Source organism: Chiloscyllium plagiosum, unplaced genomic scaffold (genome assembly GCF_037043375.1).
Source record: "Chiloscyllium plagiosum isolate Xiang-an unplaced genomic scaffold, Cpla_swu_hap1 HiC_scaffold_8, whole genome shotgun sequence".
In the NCBI taxonomy this organism is placed as follows: Eukaryota; Metazoa; Chordata; class Chondrichthyes; order Orectolobiformes; family Hemiscylliidae; genus Chiloscyllium; species Chiloscyllium plagiosum.
Genome location: NW_028270146.1, coordinates 48,202,637 through 48,215,045, shown reverse-complemented (window position 1 = coordinate 48,215,045; position 12,409 = coordinate 48,202,637). Strand labels below are relative to the sequence as shown.

The 12,409-nt window shown below is 42.4% G+C and overlaps 1 protein-coding gene across 6 annotated transcripts in view; it reads right to left on the bottom strand.

Moving 5' to 3' along the window:
- The window catches only part of LOC122553539 (tumor necrosis factor alpha-induced protein 2), a 69,293-nt gene extending 62,115 nt beyond the window's left edge, over positions 1-7,178 (bottom strand). The window contains exons 1-2 of one of the 6 annotated variants that reach the window (XM_087989790.1): positions 7,055-7,169; positions 5,079-5,174 (exon numbers count right to left, since the gene is read on the bottom strand). The gene's annotated coding sequence lies outside the window, so the exon portion shown is untranslated. Of the gene's footprint in view, positions 1-3,381; positions 3,482-5,078; positions 5,175-6,366; positions 6,390-7,013 lie in introns of those variants that run through there. The other 5 variants (XM_043697476.2, XM_043697479.2, XM_087989792.1 and 2 more) reach the window with 5 other exon arrangements.
- Positions 7,179-12,409: the final 5,231 nt, after the last annotated feature.

Genomic DNA, 12,409 nt, shown 5'->3' with positions numbered 1-12,409 from the left:
GTGGCTGAAGGACCTGAACTGAAGGGAATTTATATTTGCCAGGAATTGGTGTTGGAGAGACTGTTAGGTCTGAAGGTTGATAATTCCCCAGGGCCTGATGGTCCACATCCCAGGGTACTGAAGGAGGTGGCTCGAGAAATCGTGGATGCGTTGATGATTATTTTCCAGAGTTCGAGAGATTCGGGATCAGTTCCTGCGGATTGGAGGGTGGCTAATGTTATACCACTTTTTAAGAAAGGTGGGAGAGAGAAAGCAGGAAATTATAGACCAGTTAGTCTGACCTCAGTGGTGGGAAAGATGCTGGAGTCTATTATAAAGGATGAAATTACGACCCATCTGGATAGCAGTAACAGGATAGGTCAAGTCAGCATGGATTTATGAAGGGGAAATTATGCTTGACTAATCTTCTGGAATGTTTTGAGGATGTAACTCTGAAGATGGACGAGGGAGATCCAGTAGATGTGGTATATCTGGACTTTCAGAAAGCTTTTTGATAAAGTCCCACATAGGAGGTTAGTGAACAAAATTAGGGCGCATGGTATTGGGGGCAAAGTACTAACTTGGATTGAAAGTTGGTTGGCTGATAGGAAACAAAGAGTAGTGATAAATGGCTCCATTTCGGAATGGCAGGCAGTCACCAGTGGGGTACCGCAGGGATCAGTACTAGGACTGCAGCTTTTTACAATATATGTTAATGATATAGAACATGGTATTAGCAATAACATTAGCAAATTTGCTGATGATACTAAGCTGGGTGGCAGGGTGAATTGTGATGAGAATGTTAGGAGATCACAGGGTGACCTGGAGAAGTTAGGTGTGTGGTCAGATGCATGGCTAATGCAGTTTAATGTGGATAAATGTATGGTTATCCACTTTGGTGGCAAGAACAGGAAGGCAGATTACTACCTAAATGGAATCAATTTAGGTAAAGGGGCAGTACAGAGAGATCTGGGTGTTCTTGTACACCAGTCAATGAAGGTAAGCATGCAGGTACAGCAGGTAGTGAAGAAGGCTAAGAGCATGCTGGCCTTCATAACAAGAGGGATTGAATATAGAAGCAAAGAGGTTCTTCTGTAGCTGTACAGGGCCCTGGTGAGACCACACCTGGAGCATTGTGTGCAGTTCTGGTCTCCAAATTTGAGGAAAGACATTCTGGCTATTGAGGGAGTGCAGCATAGGTTCACGAGGTCAATTCGAGGAATGGCGGGATTACCTTACACTGAAAGACTGGAGCGACTTGGCTTGTATACCCTTGAGTTTAGAAGACTGAGAGGGGATCTGATTGAGACATATAAGATTATTAAAGGATTGGACACTCTGGAGGCAGGAAACATGTTTCCGCTGATGGGTGAGCGCCGAACCAGTGGACACAGCTTAAAAATATGGGGTAGACTATTTAGGACAGAGATGAGGAGAAACTTCTTCACCCAGAGAGTGGTGGCTGTGTGGAATGCTCTTCCCCAGAGAGCAGTGGAGGCCCAGTCTCTGGATTCATTTAAGAAAGAGTTGGATAGAGCTCTCAAAGATAGTGGAATCAAGGGTTATGGAGATAAGGCAGGAATAGGATACTGATTAAGGATGATCAGCCATGATCATATTGAATGGCGGTGTAAGCTCGAAGGGCAGAATGGTCTAATCCTGCACCTATTGTCTATTGTCTATAGTATCAGTTCTAGGAATTCAGTTTGTTCTTGGGAATGATTTGACAGGATCCAAGATGGGATTGACACCATTTATTGTGGAGAAGTCCAAGGAAAACCAAGAAACTGAGGAGTTAAAACAGAAATATCCCGGTATTTTCCCAGACTGCGTGGTAACCAGATCCCACTATCACAAGTCACAGCACGAAGTGAAACGGAAAGAGAAAGATGAAGGAGTTGAGGTTCAGTTAGCAGATATCCTGTTTGACATAATGATGCAGAAAAAAACCCTGAACAGGCAGAGGGTCAGACAGAAGTGTTTAGTCCTGAAAGGCTAAGAAACGTACAACAGCAAGACAAGATGATAAAAGATATATATATATATATATTTATATATATATGGATGTATACTCCAAAAAGGAGGCAGAAAATATTCCGGAGGGTTATTATCTGAAAAATAGAATCCTAAGACCGAAGTGGAGACCACGGCACATTAGTGCAGAGGAGAAATGGGCTGAAGTACACCAGATTATGTTGCCGGTAGCACACAGACAGGAGGTATTACGGGTAGCACATGAACTACCTGTAGGTCGTCATCTAGGGGTACAAAGGATCCAGGCTAAGTACAAAAACATTTTATTGGCCTGAATGCACAAAGATGTGGTTAACTTTTGCCATACGTATCATACATGCCAAATGGTAGGTAAGCCACAGGCAGTAAATAAACCCAGCACCTTTGTTGCCAATGCCTGTATCTGAAGAACCTTTTATGCGGGTTACAATTGATTGTGTGGGTCCCCTCCCGAGAACTAAAAGTGAGAACTGGTACTTGTTAACCATAATGGGTGTATCTAGCAGATTTCTGGAGGCAATTCCATTACGGAGTATCAAGGCAAAAAAAGGTAGCAGAGGAGTTAGTAGCTTTCTTCACACGGTATGCGCTACCCAGAGAGATTCAGTTGGACCAAGGGTCAAATTTTACTGCTAGGCTATTTAAGGAGGTTATGGATAGCTTAGGTATACAGCACTTTAAATCCATTGCGTATCATCCTGCATCCCAGGGAGCTTTAGAAAGGTGACATTAGACCTTGAAGACCATGTTGAGAGCATACTGTCAGGATTACCGAATGATTGGGATAAAGGTATCCCATTCGTATTGTTTGCTATTTGAAATGCGCTAAATGAATCTACTCAGGTCACTCCCTTAGAGTTAATATTCAGTCATGAAGTGATAAATTGAAGTTTGAAATTAAAGAAAAATTGACAGGGCTGAAAATGTGTTGCTGGAAAAGCGCAGCAGGTCAGGCAGCATCCAAGGAACAGGAGAATCGACGTTTCTCCTGTTCCTTGGATGCTGCCTGACCTGCTGCGCTTTTCCAGCAACACATTTTCAGCTCTGATCTCCAGCATCTGCAGTCCTCACTTTCTACTCGAAAAATTGACAGGACCAAAGTCAGAGATCTCACACTTAGACTATGTAATGGAGGTGAGGGAGAGACTAAATAGAGTAGGTGGTTTAGCTAAACAGCACCTAAAAAGGGCACAGTATAGATGGTAGATAAAAGCTCTGAGACTTGGATGTTTTCCCGAGGGGATGACTTGTTAGTACTGTTACCAGTGATAGGAGATCCCTTCAAAGCCAGGTTTAGTGGTCCCTATCAAATTGAGAAAAAGTTGAGTCAAGTGAACTATCTAACCTATCACATTTCCAACGCCCCTCCTCCAAGTCCCTCCTCCCTACCTTTTATCTTCTCCTGCTGAACACTCTCTACTCATTCCTGAAGAAGGGCCTGTGCCCGAAACGTCGAATCTCCTGTTCCCTGGATGCTGCCTGACCTACTGTGCTGTTCCAGCAATAAAGTTTCAACTTTGATCTCCAGCATCTGCAGACCTCACTTTCTCCTATCTAGAAATGATGCCAAATAGAAAAAAAAGGTATTAGGTATGTCATGTGAACATGTTGATACTGTATTATAATAGAGAGAAAGAACTGGAGAAACAGGTGTTAGTTACTGGCCCGCAGGGTGAGGAATCAAATCCAGATAATGTGGATTTTGATGTGCCTCAAAATAGATTTAAAAAATGAAGATATTCTTGAGGAGTGGGATATATATGTAAGTTATATATCTCAGGAGCATAGGATGTAGTTGAAAGATTTGTTACTCTCTGGGTGCTCCGGTTTCCTCCCACCATCCAAAGATGTGCAGGGTCAGGTGAATTGGCCATACTAAATTGCCCGTAGTGTTAGGTAAGGGGTAAATGTAGGGGTATGGGTGGGTTTCGCTTCGGCGGGTCGGTGTGGACTTGTTGGGCCGAAGGGCCTGTTTCCACACTGTAATCTAATCTAAATCTAATCTAATCTAATCTAATCTAATCTAATCTAATCTAATCTAATCTAAATAAGGGCATTTGATGGGAGTACTAATGCTATTGTACATGAAGTAGACATAGGAATTACTGCTCTGATAAAACAACATCCTATTGGCTTAATCCTCTCAAAGCAGTCAGGTCCTGAAGGAGGTAGAAGCCATGCTCAATGAGGACATCATCAAACCAAGCCAGAGCGAGTGGAGTTCGTCGATTGTCTTAGTTCCCAAACTAGACAGGACTCAACAATTTGATTCCCTACAGTGTGGAAACAGGCCCTTCGGCCCAACAAGTCCACACCGACCCTCTGAAGAGTAACCTACCCATACCCATTTCCCTCTGACTAATGCACCTAACACTATGGGCAACTTAACATAGCCAATTCACCTGACCCACACATCTTTGGACTATGGGAGGAAACCGGAGCACCCGGAGGAAACCCACACAGACATGGGGAGAACATGCAAACTCCACACAGACAGTCACCCGAGGCTGGAATCGAACCTGGGACCCTGGTGCTGAGAGGCAGCAGTGCTAACCACTGAAACAGCCACAAGGCTACATAGATTATCGGAAGGTCAATGCTGTTACAAAATCGGACTCAAATCCAATTCCTAGATTGGAGGGTTCTATTGAGAAAGTTGCACAAACCAGTTACATCACCAAGTTGGACTTAAAGCGTAGTTACTGGCAGGTATCTTTATCAGAGATGGCAAAAGACATTTCTGCATTTGTAACCCCAAATGGGCTATATCCGTTTAAAGTGATGCCCTTTGGAATGAAGAACGCACCTGCCTCATTTCAAAGACTCATGAACAGAATTGTGACTGGGTTAACAAACTGTGCAGTCTATTTGGACGATATAGTGATCTTTACTAAGTCCTGGGAAGACGATATGGTACAGTTGGCAGAGCTCTTTGAATGACTAAGAGAAGCAAAACTGGTGATAAACTTAAATAAAACTGAATTTGCGAAAGCAGAGGTGACGTTCTTGGGGCATAACATCAGTCATAGAAGGTTGACCCCATGGAACGCAAAGACGAAGGCCACCAAGGAATTTCCATGACCAACCTCAAAGAAAGAGGTGCTTCGATTCTTCGGACTCAGCAGATTCTATCGGAAGTTTGTTCCAAACTTCAGCAGTGTAGTGGCACCTTAACCAATTTGCTGAAGAAGAACACAAAGTTTCAGTTGTCAGCACCATGCCAGGAGGCATTCGACCATTTGAAAGCCATATTAACCACCTACACGAAAATTTTCAAAACCTTTTAAATTCGCCATTGATGTTAGTGACACTGGAGTTGGAGCTGTACTCCTACAGGAAGATGAGGATGGGTTTGAACTGCCAGTTGGTTACTTTTTGAAGAATATCAACATCCACCAGGGGAAATACTTCACAATCAAATATGAACCTATTGAGTTTGGTACTGGCCTTACAGCATTTTAATGTGTATATCATGAACAAGGTGTTGGAGATAAATGTGTACATGGATCACAATCTGCTTACATTCTTAGATTGCTTTAAAGACAAGATTATGAGACTATTTTGCTGGAGTCTTATGTTACAGACTTTTACTTTTAAAAGCATACATGTTGTGGGTCATAAGAACGTAATCTTTTCTGTGTTGCTGGTTTTAAAATTTAGCAGGAGAGTTTACTCTGTGCCATAACAGTTTGGGGGCTCAGGTCAGTGATTTGAATGTTTTAGACAGATTTGAATAGATTTGGGGGCACAAAAACTCCCAAGCAGATTTAAACACTTGCAGGTTAGTGTCCTAGATCTTTAAATAAAATGTAAGTGAGACAATTTCTTAAATTTCGGTGACTTGTGGTTGATTAAATTAAAAGTAAGAGAAATGGCTCTTAAAATTCCTGAAGAGGTTCTGGGATTTGAATATAATTCTTAAATTTGCCAAGAAAGTTTAGAAGGAAAGAAAAAGGTCATACTTCTAGAATTAGCAAATAAGTTAGATTTGGGTTTAACCAAGGACAAAAGTAAAGCTGAAATCGTAAGGGAATTACTCAAACACTTAGGTGTGTCAGAGAAACAGCCAAGTGCAGTAGAGGTAGAAAAACTTAAATAACAATTGAGGAAAATTGAGTTGGAAGATAAACAAAGAGAGAGAGAAAGAGAGAAAAGAGGGAGAGAGAAAGAGGGGAGAGAGAGGAAAAAGAGTGGAGGTTCTTCGCGGAGCAAAGAGAGAGGGAAGAAAGGGAGAGACAAAAAGAGAGAGATTTTGAACTTGAGAAGTTTCTATTTGAAGTGCTTATGAGTAGTATCAGAAGCATATACCAACGGATTGCACCCCTTTCTATTGTCTCTTACACTCTTTGAGGTGACCTCTTTCTCAGCAGTTACCTCACTCTCTTCCCCATAGCCTTTCGCTCCATGGCTCCTCGAGACAGACACCTACTCGCCCCAGAAGCCAAGTACCGAAATGTAGGGGGTACCGTGTCACACGTTCAACTGGGATCAACAGAGGTTCAGAACGGACAGACTGTAAACATCAAAGAATCAGAATACCGCTTAAGAGGGGATGGGGGGGGGGGGGGTCTTCAGGACAAAGAACAACTATTTATTTTGTAGATAATCCTTACGCCTTTTCCTTATGGACCCGCTTGCACAATCCTCCTGCCCCACATCTCCATTCTGTTATACATTGATTATATAAATGCCCGGTTTAACTTTCGTTATCTGTCACTTCTTGTTCATTTCTGAGAATGAGAGCGATCATCCCGAAACCCTGCCGTAGGAAACAGGGTTTGCGGGAGATTGGGGAAATTTTCAGCAAGATTAGAAGCAGACTGGTATTTCAAACTAGAATTTGCGGCAATATTTTTTGCGCTTTGGGTTTAGCTTTATTTCTTTGCGAGATTCCAGAGTGTCTATTTTGACGTGGGGGTAAAATGTTGGCTCCATTTTTCCTTGTATCGTCTAACTATTGACCGCCCCCTCTCCCCAAACGGGCTCACAAACACAGCCCAGACAATTACACCTGAACTAACCTTGAGATTCACGGTCCCATTCATCAGTGCGGATTACTCACCAAACTTCAAAGTCTTCAACAGAATGGATTCAATGCTGCCACTGCTAGGATTTTGCTGGATTTTGTAACGGATCTCAGACAGATGCTGCCAACCAGGTATCCGCGCTGAGTCACTTCTGAGCCCTCTCTGGCTGAGCTCTATATTATATATATCCGCTGGTCAGTGCCACCAAGGAGGGGAGGGGTTAGTCTGGGGAAATTACGTGGGGAATTCAGAACTGGGTCTGCTGTTCCAAATATACAGAGGAAAAAAAATCTCCGAAAGCAACAGCAGAACATAAATCATTCGAGAGGAATGAATTATATTTAAAATAAAAACGAATCAAAAAGTGCTGGAGACATTTGGCAGGCCTGCCATGTCCAAAAGAGAAACCGGGGGGAATCTTGTCGGGGTCTGATACATGGGCTCTAATGCCGAATCTGGGAGAGGGGAGTGAAAGGTCGGGTGTTCTGAGCATCAAGATGAAGTTCCCACCGGGGGCAGTCAGATGCCGTGTTCATGAGGGTAATTGTTAACAGCCTCATTAATAATGTGTTTTTCCTCATTAAATGCAGATTCCTATTCGATTTTTATATGTGAAAGTGCTTCCTAACATCTCCTGAATGGTATGTCCCCAAATTTTAGACTGTACCCCTCGTTCGAGAATTTCCAGTCAGTGGAAGGAGTTTGTCTTTATTTATCCTGTTTTTTTCTGTGAATATCTTGAAGACTTCAATCGTATCACTCCTCAACCTTCGAAATTCTAGGGAAAACAGGCCTAATTTGGGTAATCTCGCCCTATAACCTGACCCCTGAAGTCCAGGTATTACTCTTGTTAACCCATGTTTTCCAAGCCCAGCATATCCTTCCTAAGGCATGGTGTCAACACTCTGACCCCTATCAATGCATTATTTTTGTTTTGTCATGGATGTGGTGCCAATCAAAGCTGGGAAGGAAACACTGAAGCATGTGGTGACATGGATGGTGATGAGGGAAAGATGACGTATAAGGGGGATGAGTGGGACAGAATGGGAGGGTATGGAAGGCTACATGAGATTATTAGATGTGATGTGGTCACTATAAGAGGAGTACAGGACCATGGTAATGTCAGGGCTCATGAGGTAAAGCAGAAAGTTGCAGGTGGAATCTATGTGGTGGGTATCTACATAGTGTTGGGGTGGGGAGGGGGAATCAGTGGAAATGGGCTGTCTGAGCAGAGCAAGGTAAAAGGGAACATGGAGTCTCTGGGGTGGGGTGGGATAAGAGTATACCCTGCAACCCGGGTCAAACCTGGTCCTGAGAGTGTCCACCATGGGCTGTGGTTCCTGCTTTCACTTGCCATTTGTCAGAGTGATCTGATTGACAGCCAGTTCCACTAGATGAGAGCTAGCACCAGTAGATCACCTTGGAACGTAAAATAATCATTGGTTGCCATGCCAGTATATTGTTTCCATTGAGGGGGCAAATTGGAGTCTTGATATGTTTTATTTGTATTTTCTTCAGATGACTGTAAATAAAAGGATCACTTTTGGAATTGCCTGAATGTTTGCCTGTCTGTGATGAATCCTCACTGGACAATAATAAGGTGATGGTTTGTAGTGGCACTGTGGACAGCGTAGTGGTGACTGCGAGAGGGTGGTCGATGAGATACACATAATGATAGGTGGGTTGTGTGACCTGGTGGCTAGATATGGATTAGGGCAAGAAAGTGGATCTCCAAGTGCCAGGAAGTGCCAGCCATGCCAGCAATGTGCTGTGAGCAGCATGTGTTTTGGACTGCTATGCTGTTACATACTCCGTGAAGGGCGACTCTGGAATGTTGATGCTTAGTTGGGTTTAAAGATGGTATCAGTCTCTCCAGATTATTTGGTGAGCAGCGTTTCCTTGAATTTTTTTTATCAGCAGTACCGATCTCCAAGGCTCATGCATGGCAGTGACTCCTGGAACTGAAGTCAACACTCATTATCATGCATGGAACATTGGATTATCTGTGTGCATGTGTGCAGCTGTGCAGCTTAGAGAGAAATTTGCTGAAGAGTGGTGAGTTTTTCCAGCTACAGTAAGTGGTAGAATCCGGCTAGCATTGGACTAGAGGACAGGGGGTGTGTGGGACAGTACAGCAAAAAATCTTGCTAAGGCACATGGAATGAAACTTGACAAAATTGACATTTAACCAAAATATAGACCAAAGTTAACATTTCTAGTCTGGTATGATTATTTCTGCAGCTGCCAGTGCTGCTGAATTTCTCCAGCAATTTATGCTTTTTATTTCAGATCTCCAGTAGCCACAGTAATTTGCTTTTAATGAATTATGTTTAGCATTTATCTCCTCTAGATTGAAAATTTACTGTATCTTTTAACGAAGAAGGCAATACAAACATAGAGTGCAAAATACTATAAAATGGGAGCATCAACAGGGCCTTTGACTGTAAAGCTGCATTTTAAATGGTTTCCAAAGGATGGCAGATTGTTGTCAAAAAAAAAGAAATCATTGATAGGGGTCAGAGTGTTGACAAGGTCAACAGAGAAAACTAACAATAACAGTGCAACAGTCTTTGTAAAAAAAGTTCTGGCATTGATCAAAAAGCTGACTCCTGAAAGCCGTCCACATGTGACAGGCAAGATTTGCATGGTCTTTGTACCTTAAGAGGAGAAAATAAAATGAAATACAGCAAACGTTGTTTTAACGGCATCTTATGAACTGGCACTCTTGAAAACTGGCAAAAATTATATCCCTCAAATACCACAAAGTTTTGCTGTGTTCTGTCAAATTGTTATTTTTTAAAATTTATTTACCTCAATGTAATTATATTTGTAGTTCAATCAAATGGCCACATGAAATGTCAATAATTGATTAAATTTCAAGTCAATGTCTCCTGGAATAACACAATCTGTTGCAATGCTCAAATAATCATAGAGTCCTATAGCACAGAGACCAAACTGGTCCATGCTGACCAAAAATGTCCATCCATGCTAATCCCACTTCCCTGCACTTGGACCATATTCTTCTAATCCATTTCTATCCATGCATTTGTTCAAATGCCTTTTAAATATTACTAATATACCTGCCTCAGAGAACTGTGAACCTGAACTCCAAGATTCCTTTGTTCCACTACACTCCTTTAGGGTCTATCATTCACCATGAAACTCCTACCTTGGTTTGAATTTCCAAAATACAAAACCTCACAATTATTTATACTAAATTCCATTTGCCATTTTTTTGGCCCACTTCCCCAGCTGATAAAGGTCCTGCTGCAATTTCTGATAACATAGAACAGTACAGCACAGTACAGGCTCTTTCACCCTCGATGTTGTGCCGGCCTTTTATCCTACACTAAGGTCAGACCAACCTACATACCCTTCATTGTACTATCTTCTATATGCCTATCCAAGAGTCCCTAATGTCCCTAATGTACCTGACACTACTACCACTGCTGGCAGTACATTTCACGCACCTACCACTCTTTGAGTAAATAACCTACCTCTGACATCTGCCCTAAACCAATAACATTGCTCACTGTCCACGATACCGTCTATTTCAGTGTCATCAGCAAAATTACTAACCATGCCTTATACATTCTCAAATAAATCATTGGTATAGATAACAAACAGTAATGGGTCCAGCATCGACCCTTGAGGCATTCCACTGGTCACAGACCTCCAGTCCGACAAGCATCCTTCCATTTTTTATCATCTGCTTTCTACCATCAAGCCAATTTTGCATCCAGTTTGCCAGCTTGCCCTGGATTCCATGTGATCTAACCTTCCAGAACAGCCTGCCATCTGGAACCTTATCAAACACCTTACCGAAATCCATAAAGACTACATCTACAGCCCTGCCCTTATCAACTTTCCTGGTCACTTCAACAAAGAACTCTAACAAATTTGTGAAGCATGATCTTCCACTCACAAAGCCATGCCAACTACTTCTAATCAAACCCTGTCTTTCCAAACAAATGTATATTTTGTCCCTCAGAATCCTCTCAAGTAACCGACCACAGATGTTAAGCTTACTGGTCTATAGTTCCCAAGCTTTTCTTTGTAGCCCTTCTTGAATAATGGCAAAACATTCGCTACCCTCCAGTCTTCTGGGACCTCACCTGTGGCTCACCCAGGACCTCACCTGTGTCAGTTGAGGGTGGGAGTGAGAAGGCTGTCTGCAGTAAGTTTTACTTAAGGCAAAGTTGCATTATTATTTAAGTGATTTATGCTGTAAATAAAGTATAGCAGTTTTGTCTATACCCCCTGCATTACATTTCTGTTACTGAGTGTATGTTTTTACATTGTTTTTGTGGACTTCTTGATTGTCTGGAATATTTGATCAATCAGCACAATCCTGGTCCCATAGGTGTTGGATTATAAAAAGTTTACTGTAGTATTTCACATCGGAAAGAAAAAAAAAACGAGCACATGAAGTCAGAAAATTAGACATAATACTAGACAGAAGATGATTGGTGCTTGTGTTAGTAATCAAATTAGCGCTGACACCCGTTATCTTCAAAATTATTCTCCATTTATTCTAATTGCTTTGGTGTTATTTAAATGGACACTTGCCTTTGGTGGCCGATGTGGAAGCATGGAGGCTGATGGTAAATTGACAGCGTTCATTGTCGTTAAAAGGTAAAGTGGTCACAGCCCTACCATACCATAGGGCTGTTTCATTAGAGAGAGGAACAACTGTTGGTATTGGTTTAACCTGAGGGTCATCATACCACAAATAGAAGAAGTTGAGAAGGAGAGTTCTTCACAGAGGAAATGGAATCCATCTTATCATAGAATTCCTGCAGTGCAGAAGCAGGCCATTTGGTCCATCTAGTCCACATTGACCCTCTGAAGAGCATCCCTTCCCAGACCCACATCCCCTACCCTATCCCTAAAACTCTGCAATCCCCATGGCCAATCCACTTAACCTGCACATCTTTGGACTATGGGAGGAAACCAGAGCATCCAGAGGGGAAAATATGCAAACTCCGCGCAGATAGTCACCAGAGGGAGGATTCAAAGCCAGGTCCCTGGTGCTCTGAGGCAGTAGTGCTAACCACTGAGTCACTGTGCCACCCCTATTGGTGTGCTCTCTACATAGCAAACTAGCCACCCAGCCAAATGAGCTAACTAATCCTTCCAAGGCTACAATATCAGTGTACAGACAACAGTAGACAACTGTGGGAACTTGGCTGTAGATATACTGCCCTATTTCATGCCCATCAACCCCGCTCCCACCCACTGCCTGAGTTAATGAAAACAATGCTCAGGAACCCCATCAAAAGATACTCTGACAGATATAACTAGCATTTGCACACCAAAATTTGACAGCAGCAGGACAACTGATGAAAAATAATGTCAAAATTGTGAACTTCTATTAACCAAGTAAACCA